This window comes from Haliotis rubra, unplaced genomic scaffold, assembly GCF_003918875.1.
Source record: "Haliotis rubra isolate DU_JTF1 unplaced genomic scaffold, ASM391887v1 Scf465, whole genome shotgun sequence".
NCBI classification, from domain to species: Eukaryota; Metazoa; Mollusca; class Gastropoda; order Lepetellida; family Haliotidae; genus Haliotis; species Haliotis rubra.
The window spans coordinates 845,874-869,289 of record NW_025767152.1 but is presented as its reverse complement, the minus strand read 5'-3'; the positions used below and the strand labels follow the sequence as shown (position 1 = coordinate 869,289).

The window sequence follows — 23,416 nt, the reverse complement described above, 5'->3', positions numbered from 1 at the left end:
ATGTTTTAGTAAATTTTAGTAATGTTTTAGTAATTTTAGTAAGTTTTAGTATAAATGTCGGTTTTTGAAGTTATAGTCGTGTGTAACCTAACCTTTATCTCTTTGTATTTAGGGTGGGCTGGTTATTATTTTTTAAAAATTAAAACTAGATTACCATATTATAAAATGGATTGTGATGAATTACTAGAACAGAGATTAGTTTCAGATGAACAAAAGGACGACAAGCAGCGGGACAGACTGGTAACACTAGTTGTGGGTGGTAAGGCAAAACAATATTTAGGAGATGATATAACTGCTGATAAAATTCAGAAAATGTCAGATGAGGAAATAAATAAATTATACGCCAGGTATGAGTCAAAACTCATGATGACAAAAGTTATAGGTTCTACTATTACCCAGATTTACACAGGTATAGCATCATTATTTTTACCCATCCAACCGGAACGTCGACTCTATTTGTGGGAGGACCTAGAGAAAGACCCGTTTATTGAACACGCCTTGAGCTCTATCAGCTGCGTGCTGTACCACAAATACGGGATGTTTTTAGCCCCGGTGACGGCGGCGATTATCACTGCAAAGCATTGTCAATTTAAAGAGGATAAAAATAATAATAATAATATACAAGATGGATACTTACCAGGAAAAAATAACCAAGATTCCAGAGGAGGAAACACCGAAGACGGAGCCAGTGACGCATGTCACAAAGAAGAAGAACAAAAAAAGAGTTGAAGCTGTTAGAAAAAACGCCATAGCCAGGCACCATAAAAATAATTACACATTGTGGTTTACCGTAGGTGGTGTAGTAGCCACTGCTGTTGTTTCATTATTTATGTTATTTAAACCAAAACAAACACAACCACAGCCATCACCAACACCCCCAGAGGATATCAACTCTCATATTATGTTATGATTAAAATTATATTTCTATTAATATATATTATGTCTGAGGGAAAAACATTCGTTAATGATGCATACCACGCCTTAGTGGTTTCCGGATTAGCAGTAGGATACACTCGGTTGACTAAAATGATTATAAAACAACCGACTATAAAACTCGAATTCGACCTGCAGGATATTGCTATGCTTACTATGAATATTGGTATGGCGATGGCCACCAAGGACGTTCTGATTAAACAAGGTATTATACCTGAAAATATTTTAAAGTAATATATATGATATGACCACGATAGCAATGATGGTTGGTGGAGCTCTTGTGAATGCCCTAGCATTTGCCGGGAGTAATTATCTATTTTCTAAATTCCGAGAGTCAAACGCGGCTGAGGTAGAAGCGGTGAGAAAACGACACGATATAGCTGTAGAAAAACTGCAGACCGCACAGGCTGAATACGCTAAGAGACGCATGAAGAGATTAGATTTTATCAATAATCAACTTCAACGCGAAAATCATTCTGTTAGAACTTTCAAGGACGTCGACGAAGCTATGAAAGAATACTACATGCTAACAGGTAAACAACTAGAACCATTAGGCAATGCACCAACGATTTCACAGTATTACACTCCTTCCGATGGGCAAAAAGATCGTGAGTTGGTATTCTAGGCACTGGGTTTAGCATCGACAGTGTTAATTGTGAAACAATTAGACTAATTACACAAATTATTATATCAAAAATGAGATACGCACCATATCTTTGTCAATGGGTTCTTATGGGGAAAACTGAAATTTGTGGTAATAAAATCCGCATTGAGGGTTATTGTTGTTTTCACCGTAAAGGTTATACTAACTATGTGTTCGGTGTGTGGTATAGGAGTTCAAGGTCATTACCGATTATGTAAAGCCCATGGCGCGGATAAATTACGATTTAAACTTGTTTATGATAAGAAAATAGACTACATCTGCGAAGTTAAACGTTTGTTAAAGATAATGGTATAAGTATATATTTTTTTTATCACTGTGGTATGATTTGTAATTCCTCAAGTACGAATCCTCTACGTGGACCGTCTTTCAAGAAGTATAGGTTAGGTTCCCCGTCTTTGGCATCCACTCGACTGATATTGTACGTTTTCATAGACCATATGGGATCTGTAGCACGTTTACGGGTGTCTCCCTCGTATTCACCTAGTTGATATAAATATCTAAAAAGAGCGCGATCTGGATTTTTTTTTCCTTTTTACGACGGGGTGCTGCTGCCTCTGATATAACGGATTTCATACGGATTGCTTCGACTGGTCTCCTATCAAGTATGCTTGTTATTTCATGATTCAAGAAGTCAACCAGCTGTGGAAGTCGTTCTACCCATTCAGTGTTTCTGTTATTAGGATCCGCTAAATCACGTGAATACTGGCGTGAAAACAAACGTTCGGCTATGAATCTCTCTACTATAGCTTGACTTCGATGGGCTCCCACCTCACCGCGTCTAACTTCTACGTTATGCTTGGCTAGTAGTTTCGACACGGATCCCATGAATTCCCGTCCTGGATCGACTTGCAATAAATCAGGCCATGTAAGCCGACTACGCTTGTATATTCGCTTAGACGCTTGTGCTATTTGATCCGAGTCTTTCGTGGTTAATGGTTCAGCTTCCTTGTAGCGGCTGGCTACGTCTACAACTGTCAGGGCGTACTTATAGGTTTTACCTCTCACCCTGTCGTATGGAAGAAACAACAGGTCGGCCTGGTGAACTTGATTAGGTGTATGTATACCGAATTTTCTCCTCGGTATATATTTTGGTGCTGGTAAGTATATTTGCCATATAACTTGTTTTTGTAACCTGGCTTTGGCTTTTTCTTCCGAAACACATGCGGCTTTAGATAATTTTGTAATAGCGTCTACCCCTTTCCAATATCCTCGCCGGCTGTAGTAAATTTTCTCCATTATATATATAAATTTAAATTTTTTTATGACCGTAAGCAAAGGTTTTGGCAACATCTGAAGCTATCCATCGTTTTGTATCCATTGGTGATAGAGACGTTTTATTTCTAGTCATCCCGTATATTTTGTGCCCGTCACTACGAAGTATGTTCATCTGGTGTTTGAACGTTTTCTTCTCGAACAGGGTCTGTTTGTAGAGGGTATGATTAATATGTCGTTTCACCACGTTCTTTTTCACACCTTTAGCCTTTCTTATTTCAGCGTCGTCTGCTTTTTTGATAGAATACATCTTAGGTCTCAATCCGACGTATTCGGTGATTGGTGTGCCAGCACATTCATCCTTCATCTTACCTAACACCTTTTTGTTGACTTGGCTATGCATGGGGTGGTCTTTTGGGTAATCGCTGGTATCATATAGGTGTATATTGTTTTTAATATCCTCGTACACGTCCTCGGTTTGAATTTCCATGAGTAATGAATCCGTGTCAGTGTACAACACCTCACACCCTTCACCGTATTGTTCCTTGAGCTTGTTATAGTAGAAGTCATACATGAGATGTTTGGATAGGTTTAGAATGCTCATACCAACATAAACCGGTCGATTAAGTATAATGTGGCTCTTTTTCATATGTATCGCTGCCAAGTCATCATCGACTATAATACTTCTATTGTACGCCGGGCTGGATATCAATTTCCTGAGTTTGTTTTCCTCACTCGACCGAAATAGCTTCACGTTAACACGTTTTCGTAAATTCCCCATCGTTTTACCAAATACAGAGTTGTTCATGTTTTTTCTCAAAGTCGCTGGTGGCTGTCTTACATAAATCCGTGTTCATTCTGACGTATGGTTCCATCCACTGGCTTTGATTGAATTTTAGTACCCTATGTATTTTAGTCAGCTTCATACCCAGCGACAGATATAGTTGTAAATTGCGATAGTGAATGATGTACTTGATTTTATTCATCAAGTTAGGTACGAGTTTTTCAACGTTTACCACCCGTCCTGTAGGACCCAGCAAATTTCGTTGGTAGTCAGACATCCATTCCATATTCACCTTCAAACGCTCTGGAGCCAGGGGATAACTGTTGTGTGAGGTGTGTAAATCCTCCGGATATTCTAAATCCACTTCGAGTATATAAACCTTGTTCGAATACTGTGCGATGCTCATAACATCATCGATCTCAGATGTCCACTCAAAACCACAGGTAGGTAGATACTGGTTCATGGCCCAGCCGTACAGGTTGTTGGCATCTAGATAGAGTAGATACTTTGTAGGTTTTTTATGGTTGTAGATTTTCACATACTCGTTGTTAGCTTTGGCATAACGTTTTGATACCATGGAAATACCACTGCGTAACCCTTTCTCTATAAACAGATGCATATCGTAATCGGTGAATAATTCTAATTTCACACCGGTTTTCTTCAGTAGGGCATCCCACGAGAGCCCAGGACTTGAATAATACCATGCCGGGTCCAACCCGTATTGCTTCGAACACGTTTTTCTAAATATCTCGAAAACATCAGCCAGCAATAACACATCAGTTTTCAAATACAAATCGTGATAATCACCTAGATTCTGACACCCCAGTTTTTCCCATACTTTTTTCGCGTGTTCGTAATCGTCTTGTGTGATAGACGCGTCAGACAGCTTGCTATAGAAACTGTCAGTGGGAGGCAGCTGTGTCTCATTTAACTTAAACCAGTCATCCATATATTCATACGGGTAGATACCCTTACGTAGCAGCAAAGCTCGAGTTTCCTCTTCTGTGTGATTAGTTACAGATAAGTCGTTCGGGTTATTAGCCATGACCAAGCTGTCTAGAGACAACAACAGAAACTGAACACTATCTATGAATCTCAACCCATTTAGCGAAAAGGATATATATCTTTCCATATTGTTTGGGATACAGGATATGTTGCCTTTTACCTTTGAAAGAGCTTGCATAATCAAGTGTGAATCATACCCGCGAAGATTGTGAAACACCACTGGTGTATGAATAAGTTCATGATTTATTCTTAGCTTCAAGTTACATTCATTGTGAGCCGAACCTCTTTATTTACCAGTAATGTGACAGTGATCTCTAACTGAATCACCATTTAGAGGTTTACAACACACTTGACAATGTGTGCTTTTGTTGTGGGCTTCCTGGTCATATGCATTGGTGTTTTGTTGCATAGTTTTTTAATAATCTTTTTCTCTTCGTGTTGTAAACACTTTAGAAATTCTTCAGCCGCGTCTTGTCCTCTATAAATAACGGGAGGGTTAGTTTGACCATCACAACGAACGACCACATACCCGAACCCACACGTTTCGTGCTCTTGTACTTTTTGTGTGAAACTTTGATTAGTGGATTGAGCTACTGTATCTATTGGTTTAATGATAGCTTCGAAGTCGGCGTAGATAATATATGGTACTGGTATTTGATTTTTGTGGTTGATAAATTTCAAGATGTTGTTTTTTTTCTCTCGGCATATCTATTCGTACGGCTGTCTCCCCTACACCTAGGCAATCAACCCTGTGCGAATCTAGCAGATCAGCCCTAGAAAACCCGTGAAGGCACCTTTCACAAAAGTGTTTCTTTTCCCTGTGTTTCGATTGATTGTACAACAGTCGGCTGAAATTCTTTATCCATGTGTAGTGATATTTTTCACCTTGTTGGATCATAAACATATTGATCATTTTACGACAATCCTTATACAATAAAGGACTTATCCTGTGTACTATTACGTTTTCACCTTCGTGTCCGAAAACATTTATGGCTAAGTCTTGATTCTGTTGTTCTATTTTTTTGATCTGAGAGATGGGAGTGGGTTCGTCTATACCTTCCCAATTGAGCCCGTCATCTTCTGGATAACTGGAAAGTCTATCGGAATGTTTTTCAACTGGAAATTTAGCGGATCTTATCGCTATCCTCAGACAATTGTTGCCTCGGTTTTTAACGTTAACCATAGCTTGTTTTTTTTTCTTGAAATACTCAGACATGGGTAAGTACGATCCACCTTTCAACGGTATATAGTTTGCTATATCCAGGTAGACCATGTTAATCTTGTCAACAACCCAACCAGAACCCATATTAGTATAACGTTCTAGTGTTTCTCGCATTTTTTCTAATGATCTGTCTATAGAAGAGTTGATAGTGTCTGCTTGCGTTGTAACTTCTTGATTACCTCTGAAGTAAACATTGGTGTATTCAGTTGTTTCATTCGACTGTTGTTTCTCTAGTGTCATGTTTAACGTGAGTTGAAATTTAATACCTCTTAAATCTTTCAGTTCTTCGTTTACTTTGTCAAATACCAATGGTTTTATATCTTCAACGTCTATATTTCTTTGAACTTCCATCCTTCTGTTGTTGGCGATCAATAGCATGTTGTATTGTCCAAATAGTGTTATTAGTTTTAACGTTCCACGCTGTTTTAATTCTTATTGTGCTATTCTAGTTGCTTTACTGTCCTTCGTCGACAGGTTTTTATTATATACATATACTGAACAGCAAAAGAAACGCAAGTTTCGAAAAAATGAAATCTCATGAAGGTAAGCGTTCATGTTTATGGAACGTTCATGGTAAAGTGAAGTGATGATCCAAGATGAGGTGATGTCATGCAATTTGACGTCCATACGAACCATTCGCACAAACACACAAACAGTGCAGCAAAATAATTTTAGCACGTGCATCGATGGTTCTGGATGAAAAGCATGCATTTCACTCTGAGGTATCCTTTATAAAGGTTTGTGTCAAAAAACAGTTCAGTATTGACACTAGGAGATGCACACGACACACAAACGATGCCTAAACTAACCACTGAGCAGAGAGGAATGGCCATTGGAAAGTTGCAAGGAGCTAGCTCTGCAACCGCTGTAGCTAGACAATTGGGCTGTCATCTTACCACCATTACACGACTTGCTCAACGTCATCAGCAAACCGGGGTTGCTGCTGATCATCCCCGTACCGGATGGCAACGAGTGACATCTCATGCGCAAGATCGGTTCATCCGGGTCACTCATATAAGGAACCGAACTCAAGCACCATCAATAACAGCAGCCTTAGTTAATGGGTCAAGGGGAGCAGTGTCAAGCGATATGATTAGGCTTCGTCTTCAGGCTGCTGGAATCCACTGCTGAAGGCCATATGTAGGGCCAATTTTGACACGACGTTTGCAGCCCTCCCATAGCAGGGGTGTCGATGGATTATCTGGCTCAAAACAACATTAACGTTTTTCCATGGCCGTCTCTTTCCCCGTATATGGCTCCCATTGAACATTCTGGGACGAAATTGGACGGAGGATTGGTGCAGGTAGACAGCCACTCACACTTGCACAATTGGAATAGAGATTGGTGTTTGAACGGAACCAATTGCCTCATGCATTCTTTCAGACTCTAATGAACTCAATGAGGCTACGTAGCACAGCCTGTGTGCAAGCTCAAGGTGGCCATACACGCGACTAAAGAGACTGTCACTTTTCGCATTCAGGGGTATCTCCATTTGACGGACTGTGATCAATTTGAACTTATTGCAATTCAATGTCAACATCAACTTTGAGCTATTAAATTGACAGTGTTATCTATAGAATAAATGATGGGACATGATTTTGGTTGTCTTCTATTCACAAACTTGACAAAAAGCCAGACTTGCGTTTCTATTTCTGTTCAGTATATATTCCATTTCAATGTCAAATATGTTCTCGTCACGATATGGCTGAAATATTGCCGATGTAGCCTTTCTCGATGATTTCGCTGTCTATTTCGGGGAAATCTGAAATCTGTTTCCCATATATATATATTTAAAATGTTCAAACAATGTATCGAAATCGGGTGCATCACTAGAGATATTTCTTTTACTCTTTGTAAGCATATTCCAAAAGTCTTTAGGCTTGTGCTTTTGTTTTTCTCTAATCAATTTACAAAATTCATTTTCATGATGCTTGTTATGCTTATTCCTACACTTCTTATACTCTTTAGGACATCGGCGGTACTCAGCTTTATTAAGAGATGTTTTGCAATTAAAGTATTTTCTTTTGGAGTTATGAACGTTATTACGTATATCTCTGCATTTTTTGCCGAACCAAGGTTTGTGATCACGTAGTGCGCTTAATTCATTTTTAAACAGGCGTTTCACACCGAACGTTGCACGTGCAGCATCGGCAAGCAGATTCTCTACTCCAGGGGCAAATTCACTAATTGCATGTGCTGTGTCATCGTGACCTGTTGTCGACTGCAATATGTTTGACAATCTGGAGACATTATTGATGTTGATATTATCTGCAAACAATTTAGGTGAATATATTTCATAACGCTTAGGATATTATCATTTTGGGGTACGTTTGTATCAATATTATAAACCTTAATTTTTTGTTCTACTATTACATCATTGAAACCTAAGTTCAATGAGAACATGATTGGAGAGTGGATATCTGAGTAAAAGGCTGAAAATTCAGTAATCTTTAAATCTCTAAAAAGTGGTAGGCATAATGATGAGGATAGGACATAGTTCAAACTAAATTTGAATCCTGACAAGTGACTTTGCCAACAACTTTATCTTATCTGCCATTACAAATGAGCATATTGGTGTTTCTACATAGTTGTATCAATTTGAGGCCTGATGCATGTTTTATCTTTATCTTGATTTGCTCTTAATATAGGCAGGGAGGCTGTGCAAAGGATATTCTCATGTTCATAAATATAATTCATTATCAATATCAATATCAAGTTCTACAATGATATGTTTGTGTATAGTACAAACATCCTTCAGATTACTCGTCCTTGCATTAAAGTCTCCCATAAGCAAAAGGTAATCACTTTTACTTTGCATATGTAAACCTGATTACTCTAGAACAGTGTACATGAAGCATATTTAGAACTTTCAGGGGGTAAGTGTAAACTTCCCAAATGCAATTTATTATCAGTTTCCAACAAATCTTTAGATATGGTATACCATATAACATAATCACATTCATCATTCTCTAATGAAAGTCAGAATAAAACTTTCTAACAGCTTACCCAATACCACCAGATTTCCTTATGAATCTTGATCGGTTGTGAAGGTACAGTTCATAGCCATCAATTTCTAGTTCGTCTAGTGAATCTGTTTTTGTTTCTTGTAAAGAAATTCGGTCATCATTTTGTAAAAAATGAGGCGAATTCGGTAGTGTAGCTTTCTTATAAGTCCACTAACATTCAGATTGCTAAAACTCAGTTTGTTATTGGGGGATTACATTAAGAGATGTTACCTGTATTTATATCTATAGTTGGGGCGTTTTTACTTATTTCAGCAAAGTAAGGATCAACGGTTTCATCAGTGTGGTCATTCTCACATGTGAGAACCGTGCTGGTTTCATCTTCTAATAGCATATGATTTATGTCAACAACACGTGTATCCTGGTAATTTGACATGCATGGTGATCTGTAATGAAGTCTTTAATGTTTGCATACATTTCCATACAAACTTTGTTCAATATTACATGATTGATCTATTCTAGTTTCAGCATTAACAGGTACTGTTATACCAGTACTACTTGTATTTGCATTATCATACATACAGTTTACAGTGTTACATTGTTGTTCCTTTCTAGGAGGGTGATGGGTAGCCTTGATGTTTGTACTACTGTTTGCATTACCATACAAACCATAAACATTACTACAGACTTGGTCTGTAGCATATTTACAATCTGCAGGTGAGTCACTGTATGTTTGTTCTACGTGTGCACGAGTAAAACACCAGTTCTCATGTCCACCAGCGCACCGATATTGCCTGGGGTGGGGTCCAGCAGTGTCACCCATAGTTGTAGTGGGGACAGGTAATGATTGAAGTTTGTTCTCCACATAGAGTTTGTCTATGCTGATATGATCTCTCTTATTAGCTCTTCTGGCATCCCTAGGTAGGGACATGAGGACCTCCCTCCTGTATGTGCTCACCTCATCAGGGAACTGCTCAAAGATGCTGATGTTCTGTCCCTTGAGTTCCCTCCCATCCCTCTTGACAGCATCTCTCTCCACAGTGTATATAAAGCTATCATGGGGTGGGGTCTTACACTATCTCCTTGGGAGGGGGGTCTCCTCTCCTGACCAAGACGATGTACCCGTTTAAAGCTGATATCCTCACTGTTACATAGGTGTAGTTTGGTAAACCGTCGGAGGACCTCCTCACACTCCTCAGTCTGGCTCTGTTTCTGGGATATTCGTTAAGATGAGATTATCCCTCATACTCCGACACCTTGTGTCAATAAGGGTCTCCTTTAGCCTCAGATTCTCAATCTGAGAGGGTGCCTCGACTTTAGCTTGAGACGAGATATGCTCTTTTAGAGACTTTATGTCTTCTTTTTAATTGTATATTTTCACTCTCCATAAAGTAAAGCTATCACTTATGAACTCCACACTATCTTCTAGTTTATCAACTCTCCCCCTCACCTCCTCGAAGTCCTTTACCCTCAGCTCCAGTGACGCTACATTAGACTTGATAGAAGATATGTCAGACTCGATCTTGTCTAATTTAGCTCACCGTAAGTCCATTCTCTCAGGCATAGCCATAATGTGTGCTAGATCGGTGGGGTTAGGGTGTATTGGTGGCTGGGCACCAGCTGCGGGGGGTGGGGTCCGGGTGGTAGTGACCCTGGGTGTCTGGGTGGGTCTGAGGGTGCAGTACCTGTTGCCCGGGGTGTAGGGTATCCGTGGGTTGTGGGGCCAGACTCGTTACGTTCCTCTCGCGTGATGCGGGTGGGCTCGGGGTGTCCATGTCTGCAAGATTAGGGTCGGTCTCGCTCTCGACTCCCTAAGACAACATGACATCCAAACTCTACAATAGCCTGCACTCATTCAGGATTTAAGTCGATTCAAAGAAGACTTAATGACCCCCGATCAAGGCCGACAACTGTGGCTGAACACGATCAGACATTTCGTATATGGACCTAAGTGCATATGGCCTTCATCAACCGGCTAGTTCATTCCATGTACAGACAATGCAACGATTTCATCGATGTCCATGGATGCCCACACACGATACTACATTTGGGGTATATCAATGGTAAACACGTCACAATTTAATTCTGGACTCACAAAAGTCCAGAAACTCTCCGCACTGTGGGCACTTTCTGACAAGGGATTTGACCAAATTAAACATGCAGTTGTTATGAATATATGCCAAGGATGAAAAAATGAAAAAAAAGATTTTCGAAAACTTTAAATTTCAACTCGCTCGCCCATGGGCGAACAATGGCCCATGGTCGAGAATGTTTAATTTCGCTCAGAATTCATGTTTTGACGGTTGTAAATGAATGAGTGTATGTTTATAAGTATCATGGCACAAAATTCAACTCATTTTGACTTAATTCAGCTAACATAGAGCGATGTTAAAAAATCACGCCCAAGGGCGAAAAATATGTTGGTCCATGGGCGAGGATATTTACTTTTACTCAAAATACATGTTTTTCCTTGTTTTGAAGGTTGTAAATGAATAATGGAAAGTTTGTTAGTATCATGACAAAAAAAATAAACTGTTAGGACTAATTTCGACTAATTTATAGCGTTATTTAAACAATCTCGCCAATGGGCTTAACAAAATTATTTCTCCTATTTATGAAAACAGAATGCGAATTGCTTCATTTTATCCTTTTGATCAGGGTTGGTTGAAAACAAATGTAATAAAGACATATCACTGATGAAAACGATTTGAGTGTGAGTGAGTTAATATACTCCAGTATATCGTCACATCGGCAATATTTCAGCCATATTTTGACTTGAACCAATTAAACATTGATGAGGAATAAATGTTTTGTATATAACCTGTCGTCAAGGGACAGTGAAATATCCAGAATATCAATCAGATTTAAACCTGGCATTTAATATTTATATAATAGCACTATTTGGACAATACACAAAATGAAAACAGGTTATAGACAGCCAGCAACTGAATTTAGATCACCATTTAGACTTTAGCTACCTGCGAGAACCCTAGAAGGACTTACATGGTCCCTTCATACGTTGGCGATTGTGCACAAATTTAGCCATCACTTAAAAACACAAGTATCCTACTATTATAAACCTGGTATATCTAAATTTACTTCAAATGTTTTGAGACTTACGTACCCTCTCAAGAAGACAAAACTGTGAAACCCGTGAAGATCCGGGTTAGAATTGGCCTTCAGTAACCCATACTCACCGTAAGAGGCGACTAACGGGATCGGGTGGTCGGGCTCGCTGGCTTGGTTGACACATGTCATCGGTTCCCAATTGCGCAGATCGATGATCATGCTGTTGATCACTGGATTGTCTGATCCAGGCTCGATTATTTACAGACCGCCGCCATATAGCTGGAATATTGCTGAGTGCGCCGTAAAACTAAACACTCATCCAATTGCGCAGATCGATGCTCACGCTGTTGATCCCTAGATTGTCTGGTCCAGACTCGATTATTTACAGACCGCCGCCATATAACTGGAACATTGGTGAGAGCGACGTAAAACCAAACATACTCGCTCACTCACTCCAAACTGTGACAAAAAGGAACACCTCCAGCTACCAACAATGTCAACAAGAACATAATGGTGTCCCTGCATCAATACATCTTCAAGACTAAACGAATTGATAAATTATTCTAGACCAATATCTGTACGCAAATAATGAAATGTAACTGCAAGTTCATGGTTCCTAAGCTCGTACAATGCACATTTATTCACCTCATGTAATGACTATCTCTGATTGATTCACGTGACCTTGAACAAATTACCATGTATGCCGGGTGCACGGTCGTACACTGCTTGGGTGGTGTAGTACAAATCATCAGGCAGAATATATCATTTATACCCCGCCCCATGGAAAAAAAACATGCATCCACGGCAGTCAGTGAACCGTGAAGCAGTGGTTCAAATCGACTAGTCAGTACCATGTTAGTGAAATATATGACTGAATTTCAGCTTGTTTTGATGCTATATTTACATGAAGAGAGATTTAAGATATTTTTACCTAAGGTTATGTATTTATGTGGTTTTATAAAAATCTTTCTATGGTGTATATTTGGACCCTCTAGATAACATTGTCTCATAAGCCTGTTAAGGTTGGATGTATGTAAAACATTATGTGTTTATTTTATATGTATTTTATATCTTGTTTACATACAAGGGTCACTATGTCTGTCTGTCTGTCTGTCTGTCTTTCTTTAAACATTCGTTAAGATAAATTCTGTTTACTATTGTGATGCGGGGTGTACGGGGATTTTTGCGTCCCGGTGTATCCACCTAGCCGAAGGCGTCAGCGACAGTTTGCTACTACTTATGATAGGAATTAATTTGACGTTTTTGTGTATCCAGTTCTTGTGTATTCTGTTATATTACATATGTACTTTTATTAATAAAAGCAATGTTTTGCTTGTTTACCAAACCAGATTCTCTGAGAATATAAATATGTTTAAACCATATGTTCAAAATTGAAATACAATATGGCATTTCCAAGTTTGACGCATGACACGGCTAGAGAATATCGGTTTCACATTGGCAACCTCTTGTGCTGTCTTATCTCTTATCTCGTATAAACCTCAACCCTCCCACAATATCTTTATGCGCCTTTCCTTTCAGGCCACAATGAGGTGATTCAATGCCGATTGAATGGCCTTATCTTGTCAGCTGGTATTTCTGTACATAGGTTACACTGTTAATGTGGTGTTCAGGGTAAACATGTGACACGGAGATAGGCACACACGCACGCACGCACGCACGCACGCACGCACACGACGACACGGAAACTCTCTCAGTCACACACACACACTCTCTCTCGCACACGCTCTCAGAGAGAGAGAGAGAGAGACTCACTCACCCTTGCATTCGGTTACAGCATTTAATATGTACTTGATTGTGACATTGTACTTTTTGCATAAAATTCAAAAGCTCTTACTTCTCTGTGTCATATTGTTTAGTCAAACGTTATCATAGTATTGCGCGGAAATCTGAAATACAATATTGATGTTATGTAATACATGGTGTCTTTTAAATATATTTCAGCAGAGGTTATCAGTATGTAGAAGTGTGCTGTATTGCATGCAATTCTTAGCATTCTGCCAGTGAGCTACTTAATGAAGCCCATTGTGATATTGTTGGAGTATTGCTAAAACCGACGTAAAACCATACTCACTCACTATACACTACTTTAGATGCTAACATTGCCACAACAACCCACAATCTCACAAGTAAACGAAAAGATTTGAATGAAAATGCCCAGACGTTTACCCTTTCGGTGAATTCAGTATAAATGTGACAAATTATATGTTGGCTGTTTTTTTACAAAGAGAGTGGATTTCATTCAAAGCTGTAATCTGAAACGTATTCCGTACAAAGGTAGTACAGTCATTGTGAGCTGGTCCATGGCGATACACCACCTCTATCGAACCTTGACAAAACACATTTTTAACGTGGTTAAACAGAATTGCTTTCCCACAGAGAACGTGGATTATCTATTTTTGTTCCTGAAGTATTTTGTGTAGAGTAGACAGACAGATTTTTCAACGTTGTTTAAAGCATTATATCTATATGAAAGCATACTTTACGCTCCGACATGTTGTCAAGCTGAGCTGCACCCAAACATGAAATATACTTTTCCTGCAAAATTAAATAACATAAATGACTCATTTATAATAACATGTAACTCAAGAAAGGAAGAGCACAAATACAAAAGTATAAATTGTATGTATTCTACACATGGTTCAGGTTTGTTATTTTTAATGATTGATGAGGGTAGAAAAACCTTTATTGTCCTTTATGTAACGTTGGAATAGAAAATGAAATTCATTTTACACTGTTATCAGGAATTAAGGCAGAAATATATACCAGACCATTTACTAGTAAAACAACCTCTGTATGCATTTATATCTATATAATCCCCCCCCCAAAAAAAACAACAACAAAAACGAAAACAAAACACACACCCAAACCAAACAAAACAAAACAACAGCAACAAAAACAACAAAAAACAACAACAACAAAACAACAACAACAACAACAAACAAACAGACATTGGTACAAATCCAGGGAGAGACATTCTACACCAGTTACATTCATTCAGTTAAGCATCTTCTTGAGAAGTTTGTGGAACTCGGATGGGATTTATGCTTGAAATATACTGGACAAAATAAGTTAGGGATATTGTTATTTTTATGATTGATATTTTATCAGTGTGTCAATGAATATATAGATCGTTATTCATAATTTCAAAATTTACATTTATCCCTAACTATTGTTGTCCAGTATATTTAATAACCGATGCAGTCAACCGCACTAAAACTCAGAACGTTTCAGCCCCCGTTTTACGTACATGGGTGACCACAATATTTATCTGTTGAAGTTTAAAACATGAGACTTTCTCTCGCATAAAATGAAATATTGCGCAGTCATTTAACATTTTTTTACTCGATAACTAAAGATTTCACCGCATTTAACATTGTGCAACTTTGACTGTACCCGTCAAGTAACATTCCACCTGCATGACTCAATGTTTATATTCAGTACATCATAAACTTACGACAACACACATATGTGAGCTGTTATGCTCATGTAAGGAACAAATGCTTTTAGTATTCTTAAGAAATATAGCTCTGAATAGACACGACACAGTTACAACACTCAGTAGACTTGGCGCAAACTGTTTGTATTGATACTTCTGAAATTATTGAATCACAAGGTGGATTTAGACGTGAGTATTCTACTATTGACAACATATTTATTTTGATTGCATTGATAGAGAAACAAATAACGAAGAAAAGAGGGAAATTATATGCAGCGTTCATAGACTTTAAGAAGGCCTTTGATACGGTAAGGAGACCAAAACTGTGGAAATTATTCAATCGCATCGGAATGAAAGGCAAGTTATTTCAAATAATACATAATCTGTATAATGATGTCTCTGCTTGTGTAAGAAATAACAGCACGTATTCAGAATTCTTCAAATGTCATGTCGGTTTAAAACAGGGATGCATTATGAGCCCTTTGATATTTTCAATATACATAAACGAATTAGCAACTAGTATTGAATGTTCAGACTGCTATGGGCTACAACTTATGCCTGATCTTGTACATATATATTTACTTCTTTTTGCTGACGACATTGTGCTGTTTTCTAATGTGGGTAAGGACCTCCAAAAACAGTTAAACATTCTTTCTTCATTTTCGATCGAATTTGGATTGAAAGTTGATATGGCAAAATCAAATATAATGGTATTCAGAAAGGGAGGTGTGTTAGGTACAAATGAGAAATGGAACTTTGAAGGAGTCGAGTTAAAAGTTGTGAATAATTATAAATACCTTGGTATATATTTCACTCCTCAGTTATCATGGAAATATGCTATTAGTAGAAGAGCCCAGTAAGGGAAGCGAGCTTTAAATAGTGTTCTACAGACATTGAATATGAACTGCACTATAAATAGCAAGATATTCTTCCATATTTTTGATCCCAAAATATTACCAATTCTAACATACGGATGTGAAATTTGGGGATATAAGCAATACGATGATCTAGAAAGAATTCAGTTCACAGCTTGTAAGAGATATTTATAACCGGCAGTTAAGACGCCAAATTATGCTGTCCTTGGTGAATGTGGCCGCTTCCCCTATTTGTTAACACTTTAGTAAGAGTCATTAAATACTGGCTTAAAATAAACAGGATGCCTGACCATAGATATGCCAAAACATGTTACAGAATGTCACTTCGTTATGATACTAACGGAAAAGTAAACTGGGTTACCAAGGTAAGAAACATTTTATGCTCTAATGGATTTATGTATGTATGGGTAAATCAAGGGTGCAAAACATAAACTTATTTCTCCAGAAATTCAAACAAAGAATGAAAGATGTATTCATATCAGAGTGGTTTAATTCAATAAATAGTACATCTAAACTACATAGATACAAATTGTTTAAGTATAAATTTGAAACTGAAGAGTATATCAATTCAATACAAATAAATAAATTCAGGAGTATTTTGGCAAACTTTCGTTGCGGTACACTCCCACTAGAAATAGAAATTGGTAGGATGAACGGTATCGAGCGAAAAAACAGATTGTGTAAATTATGTAAATCGGGAGATAGAGAGGATGAATACCATTTTCTTTTGGGTTGCCGATCACTTTCACACATTAGAAAACAATATATCGATGTCGGGACGATTTCTATAGATCAGTTTATTTACCTAATGTCGAATAAAAATGAAAGCATTATTAGAAATGTATCAATGTATTTACATCATGCAATGAATTTGAGAACTTCTATACTATCCCCACAGATATGAATGATTGTACCAATTTGTTACTACACATATGAATATGCATATTTTACGCATGCGCATTAGGCTATTATATTGTATATGCATTCTATGTTGTAATGGGCCGTTGGCCTGAATATCAACTACAAATAAATAAATTCCGATACTTCTGATTGTGTAACACAGATTTCACGTCCAGAAATGTGTCAACAGCTATGAACATTCCCTATCGCCACCCAAGACATATAGAGGGATGTTGTATAGATACATTCAATTTGTCAATCCAACTACTTGTACTTGTCAAAACTGAAATACAATATGAACATGCACACAATAGCTAAATTGAAAGGCACATCTTGCCAAACAAGGTTTTCAAGAGCATATACACATAAATGTCAGTGTCTTTTACAGACTAATATGTGCACGTCTTGAGAAAGGTCAAAGTTCCTATTCCTATCTCAGTAAACAGGGTTGTTTAATCACACGTATATACACACAAATTTTGCATGTCAAATAAGTTAATGCACAAAAGAGAATTTAACAAAAGGTTGAAATTCAAGATTATTCATGTGCATATCTTGGTATATAAGGTTTTGCAATGCATCACTGCCAAAATGCCAAGAAGCGAAGGCGACCTCCAAAGCACCTAACCACCATCACCAATGTAAACAACAATATATTTACACCCTAATTTCACATGACAAAGGAAGTTTTTACACATAACAAAACTCTTGGTCCTGATAGAGTGAGAACAAACAGAATTCCAATTGGTTAGCTCGACACCTTATAAAACAATCAATTCGAGATTTCCTTAGAATGTGCGATATTTGGCTGCGAGTTATGATTCCTGTGGTCAATCCACCCTTATCCAATAAACCAGTGATACAGATGTAATAAATCACTGTTAGAATAAATATTTCACAATCATATTTGATTTGTGTTGTTTCTAATGATTCACCCCTTCTGTGTTCAATAATGGACCAGTTCAGCAATAAACCAGTGAGGCATGAAGTCCCACATAGCCTAATGAACTGTACCTACCTAATTTAATAACTTTAGGCCTCGTGGGACGACACCACGTGTGTCGTCATGGGCAGGAAGTGACAGTGTATTGACTTCTTTCCTTAATTACCCATTTGGGGCTCCCTAATTAACCTTATTTGTTCTGAAGCAGCATAGACTATTTATTTTATTTGGAAGTGGTTATTGGCTAATGTCAATAGGATTGACAAGACATATTTCAATACAGTTAAAGCTCTCACAATTCTGTTTATGTTACAAGAATTAGAAAGTAATATTTCATATTTAACAATTTCTTAGTTTTGACTGTTCCGACGTGTATGTTTTGATATTATCTGTGCGAACACGCATACCACTGACGAGCCACATTTCGCATGTTGTACGTTAATAAATTAATAAATAAGCTCCTGTACTGAGGCTTATCTTGCTGTGATTTCTGTTCTGTTTCATGACTCAATGTATCATTGAAGCAGTATGTCAGATACAGTTTCCAACACAAGGTAGTACTCTGGATCATTCGCAGATTGTTGCGAAGCGGCATTTTTGACATTTTCAGTCATCACTCGATCCTGAACTGGGTCACCAGTGTTATGCCCTTGGTGGTAAAAAACGATGCTTTTTCAGTGCTTCTGTATTCTCAAATCATCTACTATACAATATCACGTCATACTGTAGTTAGGTAACTTGTTCCAAGGCATTGCTTCTAATGTTTTAAGTGCCTAGTGACTACATAATTATGATGATGATTATGAGTTTAACGTGGGCTTCTGGCTGTAGCCAGTGTCGCCGACGTTGTAGGTGGTATAAACATATTTATTTCATGAAAAAGCAACGACAGAATTGTCATGAACTGGATTGGTCAATAAGCTTAAAAGAACTTATATGAAGACCGCTCCAGTATACATAGATAATGAAACAGTATCATGACAAGAACATATGATATCTAAAATCAATTAGATGGTATGACATGTACCCCAACGGGGTAGGTGGGGGGCGATTGCTGTGGGTAGGTTTTGGACGTTTGCATGTGTTGCTGATTAGGTGGGTTAGAGTAGTTTTATAAGGTTTGTTTTGTGATATAATTTCTGATTGCTTTTTGTATTTGTGGGGGGTTGTGGGGGGATAGGAGACTGTGGGTGTTTTTTGTGTATTTTGTGTCGGGTGTGTTGATGTACTGAATTCTATATGGTACGTAGAGTGCGCATGTGAAGAATAAGTGTTGTATCGTTTGTGGGACTTTACATGTGGTGCAGAGCCCACTGGAGTGGCGGTAGTTTAATTTTGTAATGCCTACATATAGTCTATTTAGTGTAGACTGTATCTGACGTGAGTTGCTGAAGAGGTTAACTGAGGAGATTGGTTTGCCGATTGTTTTATATGTCCACGTGGCAGGGGAAGTATGTAGTTGTTTGCAGTTTTCCCGTATTATTAGTTTTTTCACAATGGATCTATACTCTTGTTTGCTGTATGTTAGTGGGTAGTTGATGCTTGAGTTTTTTGTTGCTTGTTTGGCTGCTTTGTCTGCGTTTTCGTTGCCCGTGATCCCAATGTGTGAGGGTACCCATACTATATTGATTTGTTTATTTTGATCTGTTAGTGTGCTGGTTGAGTGCAGTATTCGATGTAGTAGATTTGGTCTGTTTGAGTAATTTCTATTTCTAATAGATTGTATTGCACTGAGCGAGTCTGTGATGATTTGGAGTTTGTTGTGATTAGTTGTTTCTGCCATTTTTGAAGGCTAGATATATTGCCGTTTTCTCTGCGGTATATATAGAAAGATTGTTTGGGATGCGTGCTGATGTTGTAGTTATGTCTGGTTGTGTTGTGTGTATTGTGAATGCTACTGTGTGGTTATACGGGTTGTGTGATCCGTCTGTTTAGATGTGTTTCAAGTCTGGCCAGTGTTGTTGTATGTAATCCATTACCAGTATTTTTGTTGATTTTTGTTTGTTGATATTTTTGTGACGTTTGTTAGAGCAGTGTCCGTGTGAGGAGGTTGGAGGTGATAAGTGTAGTCATGTATGACTGGGGTGAGTTTTATGTTTCTCAGCTTATATGCTTTCAGAAGGTTGTTTAGTCGAATAGTGTATGGGAGTCTTCGTCTTTTTTTAATCAGCTTGACTTTCTGTCTTGGTGGTAGATGTTCAGTTGTGGTTATGAGATTGTTAAGTAATGGGTTTGTGCATGCGTTAGCCCAATAGTTGAGTGTAATTTGTTGGCGTTTAAGGGGAAGGGCTATTTTTCCAGATAACTTTAAGAGAGACGTACGTGCAGTACCTGATGCTGTGCCTAGTGAGATTGTTAGTGCCTTGTATTGTATTGAGTCTAGCTGCTTGGAGTCTTTTTGTGTCAGTGCGTCGTATGCAGGTGCAGCGTATTCCAGCTTGGGTCGTATAAGTGTTTTATAGACAGTGAGAAGCGTGAGTTGGTCTGCTCCCCAGCTTGTTCCTTGTATGTTTCACATTAGGTTGAGATCTTGGTTGCATTTGGTGATGATGTGCTTGATATGGGGTGTGTATATTAGGTGTTGATCTAGTATGAGGCCGAGGAATTTTGTTTGTGTGGTGAGTTAATTTGGATGTTGTTTAACATAAGGGATAGTGAATAGTTTTGCATATAGGGTGTTTTGAAGAGTAAAGCTACTGTTTTGTCAGTGTTGATTTTGAAACCCCATGTATTTGCCCATTTGTCGATATGATTTAGTGCTTGTTGGATGTGTTTCTGGGCTGTGCCTAGTGTTTTATGTGATGTCCAAAGGGATGCGTCGTCTGCAAATTTGGCTGTTTTGATTGTTGAGCGGATGTCAGTAAATATGTCGTTGATCATAAGATTAAAGAGCGTTGGAGATAAGACACTACCTTGGGGTGTGCCATTTTGGATGCGGTGCGGATCTGAGAGTGCATTGTTTACTTTTACAGTTATGGTGCGATTGTTCAGGAATTAAGCTGTGTATAAAGTTGAGCATACGTCCGTTTATATTTTTATGCATCAATTGTGTTATTAGCCCGCAATTCCAAATCATGTCAAAGGCTTTTGAAAAGTAGGTAAATATGGCCAGAAGGTAGTGTTTGTTTGCTTGGGCTACTCTGATGGCGTGCTCTATTCGGATGATGTGATCTAGGGTTGTTCTGTTTGGCGTGAACCCGCTCTGGTCTGCATGTATGAGATTGTTTGTGTTTATGTAATGTTGAAGTCTTTTTTTGATGATTGTTTCCATGATTTTGCATATGTTTGATATGAGTGATATGGGTCTGTATGAGTCTGGGTTCTGTGGTGGTTTGTTTGGTTTCCTTATTGGAATGACAAGTGCTTGTTTCCACGTAGTAGGAATTTGTGAGGTGTACCAGATTGTGTGAAGTAGATTTAGCAGTAGCGTTTTGCCGTGTAGGGTGAGCTGTTTTAGTAGTATATAAGTTATGCCATCTCCTCCTGGAGCAGACGACGTGGTTTTGCTTTGGAGAGCGTGTGTGAGCTCGTGTATTGTTAGGGATGCGTTGTAGGGTATATGGGCTTGGGGCGGTTGCATGACGTAAGCTGGTGTAGTGAGTATTTTCTGTTGCAGTGAAGCGTGATGATTAGTGTTTCTGCTTATGTGCTGATAATGCTGGGCTAATGTTTTTGCTTTTAATTTATTATCAGTATAGTCGTGTATTTTATGGATTTGTGTAGATTTTTTGTTCCGTTTATTGCCTTTTAGTTTGTTCCACATGACTTTAGAATTATTTTTCGTTATGTTTAGAGTGCTGCAGAATTTTTCCCAGTGTTCTTTTTTTGTATTTTTCATAAGCATGTGTGTACTGTTTCGAAGTTGTTTTGCGTGGGGGAGTTTGTGTGGATGTATTTTTGCGCGTCTAAATGCTCGTTTTCTCTGTCTTCTTGCCTGTTTGATTTCTGGGGTCCACCAGGGAACCCTGTTGCGTTGGGAGTTAGGATTTGTTTTGGGAATATACCTAGTAGCTATGTTAATAATTTCTCTAGTGAAATTGTTGGAAAAGGTTTCAGGGGCTGAGCTGATAATTTGTGAATAGTCAATTTGATTGATTAAGGTTTGGTACTTTCTCCAGTCTGCTTTAGTGTAGTTGAGTTTTGGGTCTTGGTGGGTTAGCTCAGGTGTAAGATTGGGACCAATATTGATATTTATTGAGATGGGGAAGTGGTCGCTTCCCCAGCGGTCGTCGAATACTTCCCAAGTTGATTTTCATGCCAGATTTGGCGTGGTGATGGTTAAGTCTATTGCTGTAAGGGAGTTTTGATTTTCCTGTTGGCTGTATCTGGTTGGGGATTTGTCATTTAAAATAATTAGGTCGTTTTGCTGTGCCCATTCGTATAGTAAATTTCCAAATTTGTCTGAGTGGTTTCTGGTGGTCCAGCTATGGTGATGCGCGTTTAGATCTCCTAAAAAGATTGTGTGTTTAGAAATATGGTTAGCTAGTATTTCAAGGTCAGTTTTGTCCATAGGGTTTGTGGTTTGGTGATATATGTTGACTAGTGTTATGTTGTTTTTTTTCTGTCATGATTCCATGTGCTTGTGTTTCCAAGTGGGGTATGTTTATTTGTATTTGTTTGTAACTGAGTGAGTCATGTATGAATAAGGAAAGGCCACCGCGAGTAGCGTTTGGATTGTTTATTGTGCGGTATTTATTGAGTGTGGAGTAGTTTGGTATAGTGAATTGTTTATTTTTTTGTATTTTTGATTCTTGAATGGCTATTATTTGTGGATTTAGCTTATTTAGTTTTATGAGTGATTTTATTTCATAGGATTTAGGTATGAAACCATTTGCATTCCACTGGATAATATGCATAATGACTACTGGTAGTAGTGCAAGTAGAAGCATGTGTAGTTTAGATTGAACGCGTGTGTTGTGTCTCATGTTAGTTTGACGGTTTTAACATTGTGTTGAAATTGTGCTAATGGGAGCGTGTAGAATGAGGTTTGGAGGAGATATTCGTGAATTGTTTCTATTGTGTTGTTGGGAGAGAGATTTAGTGCGGTAATGAATTCTATGAGCTTATGTTGCACATTTTGTAGTTGCGTAATTGTGACTTGTGCTGTGTGTTGTGGGCTCGGAGTTGGGTTTGATCTGTGGGATTTGGGGAGCAACTGCTGGTTGCTCAAGGCTGGCTGGGGTGGCTGTGACAGCCAGGGGCGGCAGCTTTGTTTTGTTTTGTGTTGTGTGATCCTACGACCCCAGGAAGACGCCAGACTAGCTGAGCGACTGGAGCTTAGTGCTCTTGACTCTTTGGGATTTAATGGTGGTGGGAATACGTCGTCGTCGTCATCTGAGGATGCGTACGACTGGGGTTGGTCGTACCAATTGTATATTTTGGAGTTTAA

At 38.4% G+C, this 23,416-nt stretch overlaps 1 protein-coding gene across 1 annotated transcript in view; it reads left to right on the top strand.

Annotated features, from left to right (window-relative positions):
• The first annotated feature begins 2,460 nt into the window (after nt 1–2,460).
• Nucleotides 2,461–23,416, top strand: part of LOC124290432 — a 36,789-nt gene continuing 15,833 nt past the window's right edge. The window contains exon 1 of the mRNA XM_046727132.1: nt 2,461–2,694. The gene's annotated coding sequence lies outside the window, so the exon portion shown is untranslated. The remainder of the gene's footprint in view (nt 2,695–23,416) is intronic.